Source organism: Hyla sarda, chromosome 5, assembly GCF_029499605.1.
Source record: "Hyla sarda isolate aHylSar1 chromosome 5, aHylSar1.hap1, whole genome shotgun sequence".
Classification (NCBI taxonomy): Eukaryota; Metazoa; Chordata; class Amphibia; order Anura; family Hylidae; genus Hyla; species Hyla sarda.
Window position 1 is genome coordinate 19514744 of NC_079193.1, and position 18645 is coordinate 19533388.

The 18645-nt window shown below is 41.4% G+C and overlaps 1 long non-coding RNA gene across 1 annotated transcript; it reads left to right on the top strand.

Moving 5' to 3' along the window:
- Positions 1–11099: 11099 nt before the first annotated feature.
- LOC130272927 (uncharacterized) lies at positions 11100–18035 on the top strand. Its single transcript, XR_008843791.1, has 3 exons — positions 11100–11263; positions 15521–15559; positions 17184–18035. It is a non-coding gene; the product is annotated as an uncharacterized LOC130272927 (long non-coding RNA).
- Positions 18036–18645: the final 610 nt, after the last annotated feature.

An 18645-nucleotide genomic window follows, 5' to 3' on the forward strand; every position in this document is an offset into this window, starting at 1 on the left:
GTAGAAATATTAATTTGCTGAATCATGTCTTTGGATGTTGCGGATATTATAGACATATCCGGTAGATCATTATAGGTCATCTTGAAAAATAAAAACGTCACATAAGCAGTTTTAAAGTATTTTATAGTCATATTCTTCGCTGCTTTTGTTTTTGAATTTCTTTTCTGTCTGACCACAGTCCTCTGTGCTGACACCTCTGTTCATGTCAGGAACTGTCAATAGCAGGAGCAAATCCCCATAGCAAACCTACCTGCTCTGGACAGTTTCTGACATGGACAAAGGTGTCAGCATAGAGCACTGTGGTTAGACTGAAAATAAATTCAAAAAGAAAATGTGGTGTCCCGATACAGGACCTTGTCCCGTTCCTGTCTTAAGTCCCCTCATGAAGAGTCCATAGGGCTCTCCTGCAGGGCTTCACCCCTTTCTCATCAGTTATTGTCGTATATAAATACATTATAAATGTATTGTACATATTGTTCAGTGTGTATAGAAGTTGTACAAATGTATAGGACCTTCCTGGGTCATGTGATAATGTCATGTGATGTACCCAGAGTTCCCTGGGTACAGGACCTCCAGGCTTGACAACCAATGGGATTAGTCCAGCCCCCCTAGTATATAAGGGGCTGCAGTCTCTAAATTCGCTCTCTTGTTCCTGCACTCTCTTGAGACCTGGACACTAAAGAAGCACAAACAGCATATCTCAATTCATCTCACCTAGGCCAAAGCCTAAGGAACCTGCAGCCACTAAAACCGTGAGTTCCCAAGCTCTATCTACAATTCCTAGTGACTACTATTCAACTCAAAGCATATAATTAGTAGCACAGTGGCCTGCTCAAATCTCAAAACTATTAGTCCCAGCAAAGACTGTGAGGAACCTGCATCCCGGTTACCTCAGGAGAACTGAATAACTGTAAAGACTGTTGCACAAGAAGTTTAAGTTCAAGTTCCAGTTACTTCATAAATCCTGCTGTGGACATTCCATTTATTTCCTGCCATTTTTGGGCCAGTTGTCGGCAGGGCCTTATTCAGAAAACAACCGCACCCTGGCGTCATGACAAATCAAGGGTTAATACCACCAGACCCTGTAACCTCATTGCCTCACCCAGTCACCACAAAAAGAACTTCCTGTGGAGCATACCTCAGCTGATAAGTACTGGAAGGATTAAGATTTTTAAATAGAAATAATTTACAAATCTTTATAACTTTCCGGATTTAACAAACAAAATGTTTTCCACTGGAGTTCCCCTTTAAACCTCACAAGGAGGGATGGACTTTGTTCCAGGAAGATCTTCCAGGTGGTGGTCCCAGAATAGTCTTGGTTTGGTGGTGGTAGCGTTGCTATGGTTAGGAACAGTCAGGAGTCTTCACCATGATAGCAGACAAAAAGAAACACATCTGGTGTTGGGAGATAGCTAGAGGTCAAGACCAGAAGTAGTACCTCAGGTACCAGGTGTAGTAACCAAGAAGTGAAGCAAGTAAAGAGAAAATAGGATCAGGAGTAGTACCACAGTACCAGACAGAGTAACCAATAGGGCAAAAGTATAGTCAGGAGGTTCCTGAAGTCGGGACAAGCAGTAATACTTCAGTACCAGACATAGTAACCATTGGGTTAGGCAGAAGCGTAGAAAGGAGGATCCAGAAGTCGGTTCCAGGCATAAGTGTGAAGCACAAGCATAGTCAGGACCATGAGCAGCACTACAGTACCAGACATAGGAACCATTGGGCTAGGCAGAAGAATAGCAAGGAGGATCCAGAAGTCGGTTCCAGGCATAATAACCAAAGGATGAAGCACCAGCATAGTGTGGACAGTAAGTAAAACCACAGTACCAGGCGTAGTAACCAATGGGTTAAGCAGAAGCATAGCAAGAAGATTCCAGAATTCAGTACCAGGCGTAATAACCAAGGGGTTAAACACAGGAATAGTCAAGACCAGAAGTAACACCACAGTACCAGGCATTCTAACCAATGAGCATGGCAAGGAGAATACAGAATTCAGTACCAGGCATAACTAAAGGATGAAACACAAGAACAGTCAAGATCAGCAGTAATACTACAGTACCAGTTATAGTCACCAATGGGTTAAGCAGAAGGATAGCAAGGAGAATACAGAATTCAGTACCAGACATAACTAAAGGATGAAGCACAAGAGTAGTCAAGATCAGCAGTTCTTCTTCAGTACCAGGTATACAGTGATCCCTCAACTTACAATGGCCTCAACATACAATAGTTTCAACATACAATGGTCTTTTCTGGACCATTGTAAGTTGAAACCAGAATCAACATACAATACTACAGACAGTCCAGATCTGTGAAACGTGTCAATGGCCGGAAGAACCGACCAATCAGAATGGGCATTTCACTGGTATTACTCCAGTATTACTGAAGCGTATGCACTGACTGATGTCTGGTAGCGCCCCCTACAGTACAGGGGAGGTATTACATGTTCTGTACTCTTTACCTGTATTACTGAAGTGTATTCACTGACTGGTGTCTGGTAGCGCCCCCTACAGTACAGGGAGGTATTACATGTTCTGTACTCTTTACCTGTACCAGGGTTACCTGCTCCTCTGGACACCAGGTAAGGGCGACTCCATGTTACTTTTTTAGGACACTGTGTGTACTGTACAGGACCCCGAAGAAGCTTCTGTCCTCTACATAGACCAGTGTTTCCCAAGCAGGGTGCCCCCAGCTGTTGCAAAACTACAACTCCAAGCATGCCCGGACAGCCTTTGGCTGTCCGGGCATGCTGGGAGTTGTAGTTTTGCAACAATTGGATGCTCCATGCTTGGAAAACACTGACATAGACAATGATTACAGCTCCCAGCAGATCTTTCTTACTTTTATATATAAGGATTTGCTTTATCCATATTAGTTATCTACTTATTTTTCTTTAATCCTCACTTTTTCCTATTTTTGGATGACATTTTGGTGCCTTTAGAACCAATTACCAGGTTTCCATAGAGTTCTGGTCTCAACATACAATGGTTTCAACATACAATGGTCGTCCTGGAACCAATTAATATTGAAACTTGAGGGACCACTGTATTAACCAATGGGTTAAAGGGGTACTCCACTGGAAAACATTGATTTTTAAATCAACTGGTGCCAGATAGCTAAACAGACTTATAAATTACTTCTATTAAACATCTTAACCCTTCCAGTACTTATCAGCTGCTGTATGCTCCACAGGAAGTTCTTTTCTTTTTGAATTTCCTTTCTGCTTGACCACAGTGCTCTCTGCTGACACCTCTGTTCATTTTAGGAACTGTCCAGAGCAGGAGAGGTTTTCTATGGGGATTTGCTCCTACTCTAGACAGTTCCTAAAATGGACAGAGGTGTCAGCAGAGAGCACTGTGGTAAGACAGAAAAGAAATTAAAAAAGAAAAGAATTTCCTCTGGAACATACAGCAGCTGATAAGTACTAGAAGAATTAAGATTTTTTAATAGAAGTAATTTACAAATCTTTTTAACTTTCTGGCACCAGTTGATTAAAAAGAAAAAATGTTTTCCAGTGGAGTACCCCTAATAAGGGAATACTGAAGTCAGTACCAGGCATAATAACCAAAGGGTTTAGCGCAAGAATAGTCAAGACCAGGAGTAACACCACAGAACCCGGTGTAGTTTCCATTGGGCGTAGTCAGGAAGACGACTGTGGTCAGAATTCGGCACAATATCAATAAAAAAATCATTTGCAATAATCAACACACAAGAACAGAGTCAGGAAGGATGCACCACAATCACCAGGCAATGTCAGGAGGCGCTGGTCTCCACAAAAACCCTACGCAAATAACCAGGTGAGCAGTGACACACAGTTGCCATGACTAAGAGCTTAGGCTCGAAATGCGTCAGAGTTTCACTCCCTGTGTGTTTTTACTGAGTGACATGTCACTTGCCGCTATGGTGGCATACCATTTTTAATGTGCACTATTAAACGTAAAAGGGGTATTCCAGGAAAAAACTTTTTTTTATATATCAACTGGCTCCAGAAAGTTAAACAGATTTGAAAATTATTTCTATTAAAAAATATTAATCCTTTCAGTACTTATGAGCTTCTGAAGTTAAGGTTGTTCTTTTCTGTCTAAGTGCTCTCTGATGACACCTGTCTCGGGAAACGCCCAGTTTAGAAGAGGTTTGCTATGGGGATTTGCTTCTAAACTGGGCGTTTCCCGAGACACGTGTCATCAGAGAGCACTTAGACAGAAAAGAACAACCTTAACGTCAGAAGCTCATAAGTACTGAAAAGATTAAGATTTTTTAATAGAAGTAATTTACAAATCGGTTTAACTTTTGGGAGTTAGTTAATATATATAAAAAAAAGTTTTTTTTCCTGGAATACCCCTTTAAGTTTTACCTTTCTTTTTTTTTTTTTCTTTCCGGGAGCTGGATCCATCCTTTCCACTTGTCTGCATCTACTAGGGGAGAGCGGTTCTCTGCATCCGTGCTTCCGGATCTTACTATCAGTGCCTGTAGTGTATAAAGACATTTTTTAGTTAGCACAGTTGCGCTGGGGCCGAGAGGAGCAATAAAGGGGTACTCCACTGGAAAACATTTTTTTTAAATCAACTGATGACAGAAAGTTAAATAGATTTGTAAATTACTTCTATTAAAAATTCTTAACCCTTCTAGTATTTATAACCTTCTGTATGGCCCACAGGAAGTTCTTTTTGAATTTCCTTTCTGTCTGACCACAGTGCTCTCTGCTGACACCTCTGTCCGTGTCTGGAACTGTCCAGAGCAGCATAGCTTTGCTATGGAGATTTTCTCCTATTCTGGACAGTTCCTAAAATGGCCAGAGGTGTCAGCAGAGAGCAATGTGGTCAGACAGAAAGGAAATTCAAAAAGAAAAGAACTTCCTGTGGAGCATACAGAAGCTTATAAGTACTAGAAGGGTTAATAATTTTTAATAGAAGTAATTTACAAATCTATTTAACTTTCTGTCACCAGTTGATTTAAAAAAATAATGTTTTCCAGCAGAGTACCCCTTGAGTTTCCTGGCAGCCCAATAAGGCCAATGACTGGAGCCGCAGCTGATAATAGAGAATCCACCACTGAAGTGAGGAGCAGAAAGAAACAAGGGGTGTGTTAGGATTCGGCAGGCTGGATGTAGATCCTCTGTGTCAGCGAGGGATTGGCGTGGGAAAGGAGAACTAGACAGAGGCGAGGTCAGACGTAGCAGAAGGTCAAGGCAGGCGGCAAAGGTTCGTAGTCAAGGGTAACAGCAGAAGGTCTGGTAACACTGGTAAGGCAATCACAGGAACGCTTTCACTAGGTACAAGGCAACAAGATCCGGCAATGCAGGGAAGGGGAAGTGAGGTAATATAGGCCTGGAGCAGGTGAGCTAATTACACTGATTGGGCCAGCACCAATTAGCGGTGCACTGGCCCTCTAAATCTTAGAGAGCTGGTGCGCGCGCGCCCTAGAGAGCGGAGCCGCGCGCGCCAGGACGTGACAGCCGGGGACCGGGACAGGTAAGCAGATTGGGATGCGATCCGCGAGCCATGGCAGACCGAGGAGGACTTCAGAGGTGCAGTTGGGCAGAACAATAAATTCAATTTTTTCGTGATGCAGTCCAATGCTCATAAGCAGGGGTTCTGTGCGGTAACGCACAGTGCAGTCCAATTTTACTCCGTTGACAGAAGAAATGTAGAGCGGCTTGACGAGACGGGTCACTGGGATGCAGAACCTATTAACCAAAGAGGCCAGAATAAAATTTCCTGCAGAACCAGAGTCCAAGAAGGCCACAGCTGAGAAGGAGGAGTTAGCAGAAGGAGAAATCCGCACGGGCACAGTGAGACGTGGAGAAGCAGACTTCACACCAAGAGACGCCACTCCCACGTGAGCTGGGTGCGTGCATGCGTTTCCCAGACGCGGAGGACGAATAGGGCAATCCACTAGGAAATGTTCGGTACTAGCGCAGTACAGGCATAAATTTTTATCTCTGTGACGAGTCCTCTCTTCATGGGTCAGGCGAGACCAATCCACTTGCATAGCCTCCTCGGCGGGAGGCACAGGGGTAGATTGCAAAGGATTCCGGGAGAGAGGTGCCCAGAGATCAAGGTCCTTTTCCTGGCGGAGCTCCTGGTGTTTTTCAGAAAAATGCATGTCAATGCGGGTGGCCAAATGGATCAGTTCAGACAAGTTAGCAGGAATTTCTCGTGCAGCCAGTACATCTTTGATGTTGCTGGATAAGCCTTTCTTGAAGGTCGCGCAGAGAGCCTCGTTATTCCAGGCTAGCTCAGAGGCGAGGGTACGAAACTGGATGGCGTATTCGCCTACAGAAGAACTTCCTTGGACTAGGTTCAGCAAAGCAGACTCGGCAGAGGAGGCCCGGGCTGGCTCCTCGAAGACACTACGGACTTCAGCGAAGAAGGACTGGACAGTGGCTGTGGCAGGATCATTGCGGTCCCAGAGCGGTGTGGCCCATGACAAGGCCTTTCCAGACCGAAGACTAACTACGAAAGCCACCTTAGACCGTTCTGTGGGAAATTGGTCCGACAACATCTCCAAGTGTAGGGAACATTGAGACAGGAAACCACGGCACAGTTTAGAGTCCCCATCAAATTTAGAGTCCCCATCAAACGCGCCAGGACGTGACAGCCGGGGACCAGGACAGGTAAGTAGATTGGGATGCGATCCGCGAGCGGGCGCGTCCCGCTATGCGAATCGCATCCCCGCCGGCAGTGTCAGTGCAGCGCTCCCGGTCAGCAGGTCTGACCGAGGCGCTGCAGAGAGGAGAACGCCGCGAGCGCTCCAGGGAGGGGCAGAGACCCGGAGCGCTCGGCGTAACAGGGTGGAGGAGAACTTATCACATTTGCTTTTTAAATCCATCAAGTTTTTTTGATACTACTTTCTGGGCTGATTAATAATTCATTACAGGAGTCTGAGCTCCTCTATTCTGAAAAAAGAGCTCCAGATAATGACCAATATATTTCTACAGCCACCACTAGAGGGAACTTCAGAGCAGGACTGCATACTGTTAATACATCGAACACAACAATAAATCAGTATGCAAAAATCTTCTAAGCTCCCCTAGTGGTAACTGCAGGCAGCCAGAATGCTTATTTCTATGTTAATACAGAGTTTTCTATGGTAATACAGAGAATTGGGAGCTCTGTATAATGAAAATTAAATAAGATGAATTAAGGCTAATTAAAGGGTTACTCTAGTGCTCCAGTGTTCTGATCATTTTGGTCAGAACGCTCGTAGCCGGAGGCCGTGATTGTGACATCATGGCCACGCCCCTTGTGACATTACACCACACCCTCTCCATTTATGTCTATGGGAAGGGGAGTGTCAGCCGATGTCAAGACCACTGCCACAGGAAACCAGCATCAGGCCCTCGTGATCAGAGCAGTGGAGTACCCCTTTAAGGCCTTGTCCAGGTTGAAAAATCTAACCAGACACTCTGTTGCACAAGCGACCCCGTTGAATCAGTGGTAGACAGGCTGAGGTCATGATACGTTTTGAGCTTATGGGAAACGGATCTGGCTGGGGGGAGTGAAAACTTGGCGCTTCTGTAACCCAGCCGGCCTTTACCTGTATCTCACAGGTCTGTACCAAATGTAACAGGAGCAATATACATGAACACGGAGTTCTGGGACCAAATGAGTCTTTATGATGCCTGTGACAGCTGGTGTATCTATAACAAGGGGGCATTCTCTACATCAGGAGAAAAGAAGGGTTCTACACCAGCACAGACGGGGTTCTCTACAGTAAGAGCAGTGAGACTATGGAACTCTCTGCCAGAGGAAGTAATCATGGTGAACTCAATAAAAGAGATCAGAAGGGGCCTGGATACATTTCTGAAGAGTAATAACATTACAGGTTATTGATACTAGGTTTATAAAGATGGAACGTTGATCCAGGGATTAATTCTGATGCCATATTTAGAGTCGGGAAGGAATTTTTCCCCCTGGTATGAATGGGGCAATTGGCATCGGTCTCTTAAGGGTTTTTTGCCTTTCTTTGGATCAACACAGTAGAAGATATAAAGTGGAAAAAACGGATACCCTAGCCACAGGGTGAGCAGAAGTTAAAAAGCTAACGTTTAAAGGGGTACTCCTGTGCCCCACCATTCTGAACATTTTGTTCAGAATGCTCGAATTGTGCAGCCGTTATGGTGATGTCATGCCACACCCTCCATTTATGTCTATGGGAGGGCGTGTAACGCTCGAAGCGTGCAGCCGTGACGGTGATGTCATGCCACACCCTACATTTATGTCTATGGGAGGGGGCGTGTCAGTTGTCACAGCCCCTCCCATAGACATGACGTGATGTCACACGAGGCGTGGCAGTGATGTCATGACCACTGCCGCCAGAACCCGACGTTTGTTTAGAACGCCGGGTACTGTGGGTGATTGTGGGGGGCCCCAGCAACGGGACCCCGCGATCAGACATCTTATCCCCTATCCTTTGGATAGGGCATAAGATGTCTAGTAGCAGAGTACTCCTTTAAAAATGGGCGGGGCTTCCCTTGGCCTTATTTGAAGTCGGGAAGAAGTTTTTCCCCCCTTTGGATAGGGCATAAGATGTCTAGCAGCAGAGTACTTCTTTAAAAATGAGCTGGGGCTTCCCTTGGCCTTATTTGGAGTCGGGAAGAAGTTTTTTCCCCCTGGTATGGGACAATTGGCATCAGCCTCAGGTTTTTTTTTTGTCTCTGGATCAACACAAGAGGGACACAGTAGGGAAATATGTTGAACTTGATGGACTTTTTTCAACCTAATGAACTATGCAATATTGGTTGAGGAATACATGAAGAATCAAAGTTTGGAAAGCCCTAGAGGCATAGAGGAAGATACCAAACATTGTGTCCCAAACCAGAAGGTATGTACAGGACACTGGACAAAGATGGTCTTATGCACTGGTATGGGGCAATTGGAATCAGCCTCATAGGGTTTTTTGCCTTCCTCTGGATCAACTCAAAGACACCATAGGTTGAACTTTATGGACTCCTTTTTAAACCTTATGAACTATGTAACGTTGGTTGAAGAATACATGCATTTGCTCATTAAAAACCAAGGGTCGGCACCGAGGAAAATGCCAAACTTTGTGGCCCAAAGCAGAAGGTTTGCATGTCGCATGCATATTATATGCTTGTCATCTTCCTCTCTGCCAGAGCTTTCCAACCCTTGGTTCTGAAAGGAACACGGTCACCCTGTTCACCCACACTAAACCGTATACACTGGGTTATAGTGCGTGTGAACAAGAGAACGATGCGGGGTTTCTGACTAAGATATGTACCTGCAGCCCCTCTGAAGGTCCACTTCTTTCTTCTCTGAACTGCGCGCTGGAGGCAGGCCCACCAGGTGTATTTGCATATTCATGGATGCTGGTCACATGAGCGCTCAGTAGGCGCAAGCGCTCACGTCACCAACACCCATGAATATTCAAATTTACCCGGCGGGCCCGCCTCCATTGCGCAATTCACCAAAGAAAGAAGCAGACTTTCAGAGGGACACCACTCCGGGCTGCAGGTACATATCATATTCAGAAACCCTGCATCCATCTCCTGTTCACCCGCACTATAACCCAGTGTATTGGGTTTAGTGTGGGTGAACAGGATGACCGTTTTCTTTTAATGAGCAAATGCAAGCATATTTTACTGGACAAAGAGAGTCTTGTGCAGTGGGTGGGCCAAGGTTAGCAGGGGGTATGCATGAAACGCTGGACAAAGATGGTCTTATGCTGAGGGTGGGTCAAAGTTAGCAGAAGTTGACAAGCTAATGTTCAAGGATGAGCTGGGGCTTCCCTTGGCCATGGTTCCTTGGTCTTCCAGACCATAGCAGAAGGTCGGTAGCTCCTCTAATTTTTTAATTTCCTTTGTAGAGATGGTGCACCATATTATACACAATGCAGCCATACTTAGCATGTTTAAGGGTGGACTGGGGCTTCCCTCGGCAATGGTTCCTTGGTCTTCCAGACCATAGCAGATGATAGCTCCTCAAATTTTTTGATTTTCATCTAGGTGCACCATTTTGTACACAATGCAGTCATACCTACAAGATTAAATCTATATAACACAGGCCTGAACGCACAGCGTTGTGATCATTTCCAGTGCCGGTATGTGCTCAAGGGCAGCTGAACTCTAGTTAAATGAAATGAAGTAGAAGGAGAATTCCTCTGATTGAAGTCTGGCTCTTGTAGCTCGTCGACCAGACCGGCTCGCGGAGACACCTTGCTGTGTTTTTCCCATTGTAGCCTGGGTAACAATCTCATGTTTTCGCACCCATCTGTTTAGAAACAGAACCGGACAAGCCGAGCAGCCTGGTTGGAAGGGGGGGGGGGAGGGGGCGGAATGCAATCAAGACATCGTAGGTATTCGCTGTCGAGGCATGCACTTCCCGAGAGGCCACCATTGATCTGACATCATGTTGGATGTACCCAACACTGATTTTTACAGAGATCTCAAGAGCTTTGTCTTCTTCGGCTCCGACTCTTTTTTCCCTTTATTTTTTGTTGAGAAGATTAAGTGCCGTGGCTTCAGGTTATCATGGGCTTAAGAGATTTCAGACATACCTTTTATAGATTTTCTGAAGGAATTAAGGGATAAATCTATTGCTAAGAGGTTCTTTCAAATATTAAACTTCCCCCGAGGCTTTAAGAACCAGTTAAACATGTCCAAAAGTGGGGAGACCCAATCGGCTTTAGGGTCACGGTGTCTGCGGTGCAGAGATATAAGAAGAAGTTGTCTTTATTTTATAGGCTTAAGGAAGCCTGTTGGTCTTCGGAAGCCGATAAATTTTCAATAGTTGCTGAGGTACAAAATGTCTTTGTGGCTCCATGGGGTCCCAGTTGTGACGCCATTTGGCACTGTCTACAGCACTCCTGCTGTTGCAAAACTACAACTCTAAGCATGCCCAGACAGCCTTCGGCTGTCTGGGCATGCTGGGAGTTGTCGTTTTGCAATTATGAGACGCAAACATGGAAACGTTTTACTTTTTTGTAGTGTAGTAACAAGCCGGTGCCTGTAGGTGGCACTGTTGCCTTTAGGTGTACATGAAACCAATCCAATTACACTGTTTGTAAACAGCGGTGATAATTGTCGTCTGTTTCTATAAGAGTATTGACGTGTATTTATTTTGTTCTGTATGTATAGGACGAAGATGTAGTGTGTAGCTGACTCAACGCTCTCTCCGTCATACTCCGCATACTAGGCTGTGTTTGGGACCAGATTGCAGCAATCGCAATGGGCGTCCTCTGCCCTATCTTCAGTATTGTGTCCTTGATTGTGAATTTCCATAACTCAATAAAGAGTAAATGTACAGTACATATAGAAAAGATCCTAATGATATTAGTTATATTCTTGGCTATAGGAGCAGTATTATAGTATTTATATTCTTGTATATAGGAGCAGTATTATAGTAGATGGATATATTCTTGTATATTATATATGAGGCAGTATTATAGTAGTTATATTCTTGTATATAGGAGCAGTATTATAGTAGTTATATTCTTGTATATAGAAGCAGTATTATAGTAGTTATATTCTTGTATATAGGAGGCAGTATTATAGTAGTTATATTCTTGTATATAGGGGACAGTATTATAGTAGTTATATTCTTGTATATAGGAGGCAGTATTATAGTAATTATATTCTTGTATATAGGGGGCAGTATTATAGTAGTTATATTCTTGTATATAGGAGCAGTATTATAGTAGTTATATTCTTGTATATAGGAGCAGTATTATAGTAGTTATATTCTTGTATATAGGGGACAGTATTATAGTAGTTATATTCTTGTATATAGGAGGCAGTATTATAGTAGTTATATTCTTGTATATAGGAGCAGTATTATAGTAGTTATATTCTTGTATATAGGAGGCAGTATTATAGTAATTATATTCTTGTATATAGGGGGCAGTATTATAGTAGTTATATTCTTGTATATAGGGGACAGTATTATAGTAGTTATATTCTTGTATATAGGAGGCAGTATTATAGTAATTATATTCTTGTATATAGGGGGCAGTATTATAGTAGTTATATTCTTGTATATAGGAGCAGTATTATAGTAGTTATATTCTTGTACACAGGAGCAGTATTATAGTAGTTATATTCTTGTATATAGAAGCAGTATTATAGTATTTATATTCTTGTATATAGGAGCAGTATTATAGGAGTTATATTCTTGTATATAGGAGCAGTAATATAGTAGTTATATTCTTGTATATAGAAGCAGTATTATAGTAGTTATATAGTCCAAAAGAAAAGAAAAGTGGCACCAAAGAACAATTTCCCTGTACAGCAATGGAATCCTGAGGCAATATAAACAGGGCTATCCAGGAGACTCGATGCACTGCAATACCTGGGGGTGCAGGTGTGGTATCAAATGTCCATAAATCAATGTCGGAGAGAGAAAAGTATAAAGACCGCACTCACCCACTGTAATAGCTGGTGGATCGTAGATTTATTCAGAATGTCAAATATAATTCCATCTGGTGGAGGACGTGGAGGGGAAAAGAAGCCAAACAGACTAGTTTCGCGCCAGCCGGCGCTTTCTCTGACTGGGCTGCCCAGTAAGAGAAAACGCCGGCTGGCGCGAAACTAGTCCGTTTGGCTTCTTTTTCCCTCCACGTCCTCCACCAGATGGAATTCTATTTTACATTCTGAATAAATCTACGATCCACAAGCTATTACAGTGGGTGAGTGCGGTCTTTATACTTTTCTCTCTCCGACATTGATTTATAGTAGTTATATTCTTGTATATAGGAGACAGTATTATAGTAGTTATATTCTTGTATATAGGAGGCAGCATTATAGTAGTTATATTCTTGTATATAGGAGCAGTATTATAGTAGTTATATTCTTGTATATAGGAGCAGTATTATAGTAGTTATATTCTTGTATATAGGAGGCAGTATTATAGTAGTTATATTCTTGTATATAGGAGGCAGCATTATAGTAGTTATATTCTTGTATATAGGAGCAGTATTATAGTAGTTATATTCTTGTATATAGGAGCAGTATTATAGTAATTATATTCTTGTATATAGGAGGCAGTATTATAGTAGTTATATTCTTGTATATAGGAGCAGTATTATAGTAGTTATATTCTCGTACATATGGGGCAGTAATATAGTAGTTATATTCTTGCACATAGGGGCAGAATTATAGTAGTTACAGTCATGTACATAGGGCAGTATTATAGTAGTTATATTCTTGTACATAGGGAGAAGTATTATAGTAGTTATATTCTTGTACATAGGAGCAGTATTATAGTAGTTATATTCTTGTATATAGGAGCAGTATTATAGTAGTTATATTCTTGTATATAGGAGCAGTATTATAGTAGTTATATTCTTGTACATACGGAGAAGTATTATAGTAGTTATATTCTTGTACATAGGAGCAGTATTATAGTAGTTATATTCTTGTATATAGGAGCAGTATTATAGTAGTTATATTCTTGTTTATAGGACCAGTATTATAGTAGTTATATTCTTGTATATAGGAGCAGTATTATAGTAGTTATATTCTTGTATATACAAGCAGTATTATAGTAGTTATATTCTTGTACATACAGAGAAGTATTATAGTAGTTATATTCTTGTACATAGGAGCAGTATTATAGTAGTTATATTCTTGTATATAGGAGCAGTATTATAGTAGTTATATTCTTGTATATAGGAGCAGTATAATAGTAGTTATATTCTTGTATATAGGAGCAGTATTATAGTAGTTATATTCTTGTATATAGGAGCAGTATTATAGTAGTTATATTCTTGTATATAGGAGCAGTATTATAGTAGTTATATTCTTATACATATGGAGAAGTATTATAGTAGTTATATTCTTGTACATAGGAATCTGTTTTATAGTAGTTATATTCTTGTACATAGTGGCAGTATTATGATAATTATATTATTGTGTATATGAGTTAGTAGTATAATAGTTATATGTACATATGAGGTGGTATTATAGTAAATATGTTCCTTTACATAGATAGCAGTAGTATAATAGCTTTATTCTTCTACATAGGGACAGTATTGCAGTATAGTCTAGTACATATTATTATAGACATTTTATTCTTGTAAGATCCATTGATGGCTCAGTTTTCTTTTCAGCCCAATATTCATATCATGTGAAAAACAAAAATGCAGACAAAAGACATAAAACATAATACTATAATTACACGTACAAATAATACTATTATTGTCAGTAGAAAATATATCACATTTAATTTTATTTGATTTATTATTTTCAAATGATAAGAAAAGGAATATAACACTGTGAAACATTCCAAGCATCAGGATGTTTTTTAAAACATGAATAAATTGTTTAAAGGGGTACTCCGGTGGAAAACTTTTTTTTTTTAAATCAACTGGTGCCAGAAAATTAAACAGATTTGTAGATTACTTCTATTAAAAAAACTTAATCCTTCCAGTACTTATTAGCTGCTGAATACTACAGAGGAAATTATTTTCTTTTTAGAACACAGTACTCTCTGCTGACATCACAAGCACAGTGCTCTCTGCTGACACCTCTGTCCATTTTAGGAACTGTCCAGAGCAGCCTATGTTTGCTATGGGGATTTTCTCCTTCTCTGGACAGTTCTTAGAAAGGACAGAAAACTAAATTAGGAAAACATTACAATGCCAGTTATAAATAAATTCAGTATTGCATTCAAAAAAAAATACAATTAGAATTTTTAGAATTCTTACTACTACGAATTACAATAATAATAACAATTAATAAAAGAAAATATAATAAAATAAAGTGGTAATTAACTAATATTAAATTATTATAATTATATTATAAATTAATATTATATTAAAATAACATTTTTTTTTATTTTCTGTAAATAATTTAATGTAATGAATTGCTTCAACACAAAGCGAGAAAACATTTGGGCGTTTTTACAGAAGGACTTGTTACGAGTGAACGTGTAAACAGTAAATCTGGCGGCGCTGAGTTCTCTGGTTGACTTTTAAGGGATAACAATTAATGGACTGTATGACATTTTTATTGCTGGTTAACAGACTTATACATCTTTAATTAATTGTAATGAAGTAGGTGAGAAGTTTATTAGAACCTGTTAACACAATATCATTCTGCAGCTCACTGGTGGCTGGAGGAACCTAAACATTTAAACAATAATAAAAAAATTTAAAAAATTTATTGCGCAAAACCAGAGGCCTGTGGTGTCAAAAAAAAAGAACGTATTGTTTCCCTCTGAGTAATTGTAGATTGTAACCTCCAAGTTTCTGATCAGTAAATCTAACTTGTATCTGTCGTCACACTAGAACATCCCAATAAACTGTATAAAGCTTTAGCGTTGCTTTATTAGAAAAAAAAATCTTATTTTGTTTTATATAATAATTATTATTTATATTATTATTAATAATAATGATAATTAAAATAGTAGAAATGATAATATTATTATTATTATTATTATTTTATCTTTACTTTTAATTGTTAGTATTTATTAATTCAACTTTATGTTTTTCATTTATCATATTCATGTTTTGTTGATGCATTTTACAAAAATATAACCTCCCAAAAATGTTTTTTTTTCCCTAGGGTAAGTTCTTACTATTTTTAGGAGAAGACAAGTGCGAGGTTTGTTTCAGCAAGACAATCTCTCTATAGACATTTGCCCCAATGATTAGTAGGACACCATGGTTTTCTGTCTTTAAAGGGGTTATTCCAGGCAAAAACTTTTTTTATATATCAACTGGCTCCGGAAAGTTAAACAGATTTGTAAATTACTTCTATTAAAAATCTTAATCCTTCCAATATTTATTAGCTTCTGAAGTTGAGTTGCTGTTTTCTATCTAACTGCTTTCTGATGACTCACGTCCCGGGAGCTGTCCAGCTCCTATGGGGATATTTTCCCATCATGCAAGGGATATTCTCCCATCATGCACAGCTCCCGAGACGTGACATCATCATTGAGCAGTTACACAGAAAACTTCAGAAGCTAATAACTATTGGAAGGATTACGATTTTTTAATAGAAGTAATTTACAAATCTGTTTAACTTTCCGGAGCCAGTTGATATGTAAAAAAAAGTTTTTGCCTGGAATACCCCGTTAATGATAAGATATTTGGTTCAGCTAAACATTTTGCCAGGGAAATGTTACACATGGGCACTGCTGTTAGTAGCTTTCACATCTAACTCATTAAAGGGGTCTAAATCTGAGGGGCCCTCTATAATAGTCATATGCCTAAATAGTACATATGAACAGGGAATGTCTTAAAGGGGTACTCTGCTGCTCAGCATTTGGAAGAAACTGTTCCGAACGCTGGAGCCGTCACCGGGAGCTCGTGACATCATATCCCCGCCCCCATGATGTCACGCCCCGCCCCCTCAATGCAAGTCTATGGGAGGGGGCATGATGGCTGTCACGCCCCCTCCCGTAGACTTGCATTGAGGGGGCGGGGCGTGACATCATGACGGGGAGGGGTAAGACATCACAAGCTGCCGGCTCCAGCGTTCAGAACAGTTTGTTCCAAACACTGAGCAGCAGAGTACAGTGTTGCAGAGCTGAAATTGAGTTATAGCAGTGCTGAGTCTGTAGCACAGCTGCACTGAGAAACTTAGATGCAGCCAGATGGTGCAGGTGCATTTTGTTCCCAACGCTGAGAAGCAGAGTACCCTTTTAATGAGAGCACATGCGCGGTCGACAGTCCAGGTCATACACGGGAGAATCAGCAAGGTACTGAGGGAAAAGACAGAGGCAACCTCAGAAAAACAGGCACAGGTCATATATGGATCAGAAGGACAGAATTCAGATACCATTGCTAGGAGTTAACTACACAATTGCTTAGGCAACAGGAGGTGGGTGGAGCAACCTTATACATGTAGTGCCTGACCTGGATTGGTAACAAAAACTTTAGAGAAGCGCACACTGACCCATTATGTAACAGCAAGTGCTCGCGTGTCGCTCCTAGAGGGCAGAGCAGGAACTGCGGCAGTGGAACAAGCAGTTGGGAGTCCAGAGGAGGAAGTTTGGGGCCTAGAGTGGAGCAGAGAATGTGGCTTAGTGCCGGTAAGTTTCAGGGCACACAGACACACAGTATGCCGGTGGATTTGGTCTAACCTCTTTTACCCTTTTTAGATGAAGCATATTTAGAATTCTACCTCTCATCATTCCAACAATTAACCTTTTTTTTTTTTTTTTTTTTTTTTTTTTACGGCAACCACTTTCTTTTTGCTTCCACTGTAACTATTGTTGATTTAGTGTTTCAAGTGACAGAGATAAGAAGTCATAAGCTCGGAGTCATCTTTCCCTATAGTGGTGCTATATATACATTACTATGCTAAAAAAAGGTGTACAATACCAATCTAAGATGGTGCTGCCCAAGCCGTATACGTTCCATTGAAGCAACACCAACTTCAAACCAAACCACTTTCCGCTGAGTGACTTGAACTTTTGATTCCCCCAATGGCCCTTCTACGAGTTGGATTATGGCTGCAGTCAGAAGTGGAGAGTCTGAGACGCCTCTCGTCTCCCCATCAAGACAAAGAAGAGGAGAGGTCCCAAGCAACAGACCCTCTTGCCATTAGATGGGAGTTGTGGTTGAGGATACGGACACCAGAAAAGGATTGTACTCTTGGATTTTTGCTATAGGCTGTCTATGTGGGTCTATGTTCTGTATTTGGTTATGCCAGAGACGACAAGTATGGTATAGGCAAATTTGTTGGCATAAGCTCCATCCAAAATTTTCATTATTGCGAAGCCCTAGCCCTTATTCCCAATAGTCTTCTGGGTCGGGGTTAGACAGTTTTTGGGCACAGATATAATGTATGACAGAAATCATATGATAATTGGATGTGGTAATTGTATTTACAGACATTGAGATCCAAGAGGACAAGTTAATGAATTACTTGGTTCCCCCGGTGAAGTCTGCAGCATTACTGAGTACCGGCCGCGTCCTCATTACACAGCGGCTCGTGTATCTTACCTGTTCCCAGAGAGGATCATTATTTGTGTACACTGAAGGCATGTAAGACAATGAGCCCGGGGGGACCGCGGCTTCCCGTCTATAGCACCATTACTGTCTGATATTTTGCGTGAATCAATCATAATAAAAGCTTTACAGATAGTGTTTTCTATATTTCATTATTTGGCTCCCCTGGGCCGTCATACACAAAATAAGCATTGTTATTTATCACAACTGTTGGTTTATTGGAGGGGAAAACCTAAATATAGAAAGTACTGGAAATAGTCATAGATAAGGGGACCATCAATAGAGAGTCTTCAAGACTGGATCCAATGGGGGCTTACACCAAGGCCTGGATACTATTAAAGGGGTATTCCGGGCAAAAACATTTTATCCCCTATCCAAAGGATAGGGGATAAGATGTCTGATCGCAGGGGGCCCGCATTCTATGCGGGTACTGAATCTCCAGTCTTGGAAACCTCCGGTTTCCGGTACTGGGGACGTGATGTCATGCCACGCCCCCTCCATTCATGTCTATGGGAGGGGGCGTGACGCCCCCTCCCATAGACATGAATGGAGGGGGTGTGGTGTGACGGCCATCACGCCCCCTCCCATAGACATGAATGGAGGGGGTGTGGCGTGACGGCCATCACGCCCCCTCCCATAGACATGAATGGAGGGGGCGTGGCGTGACTTCACTTCCCCAGTCCCGGAAACTCGGAGGTTTCCAAAACTGGAGATTCAGCACCAACATAGAAT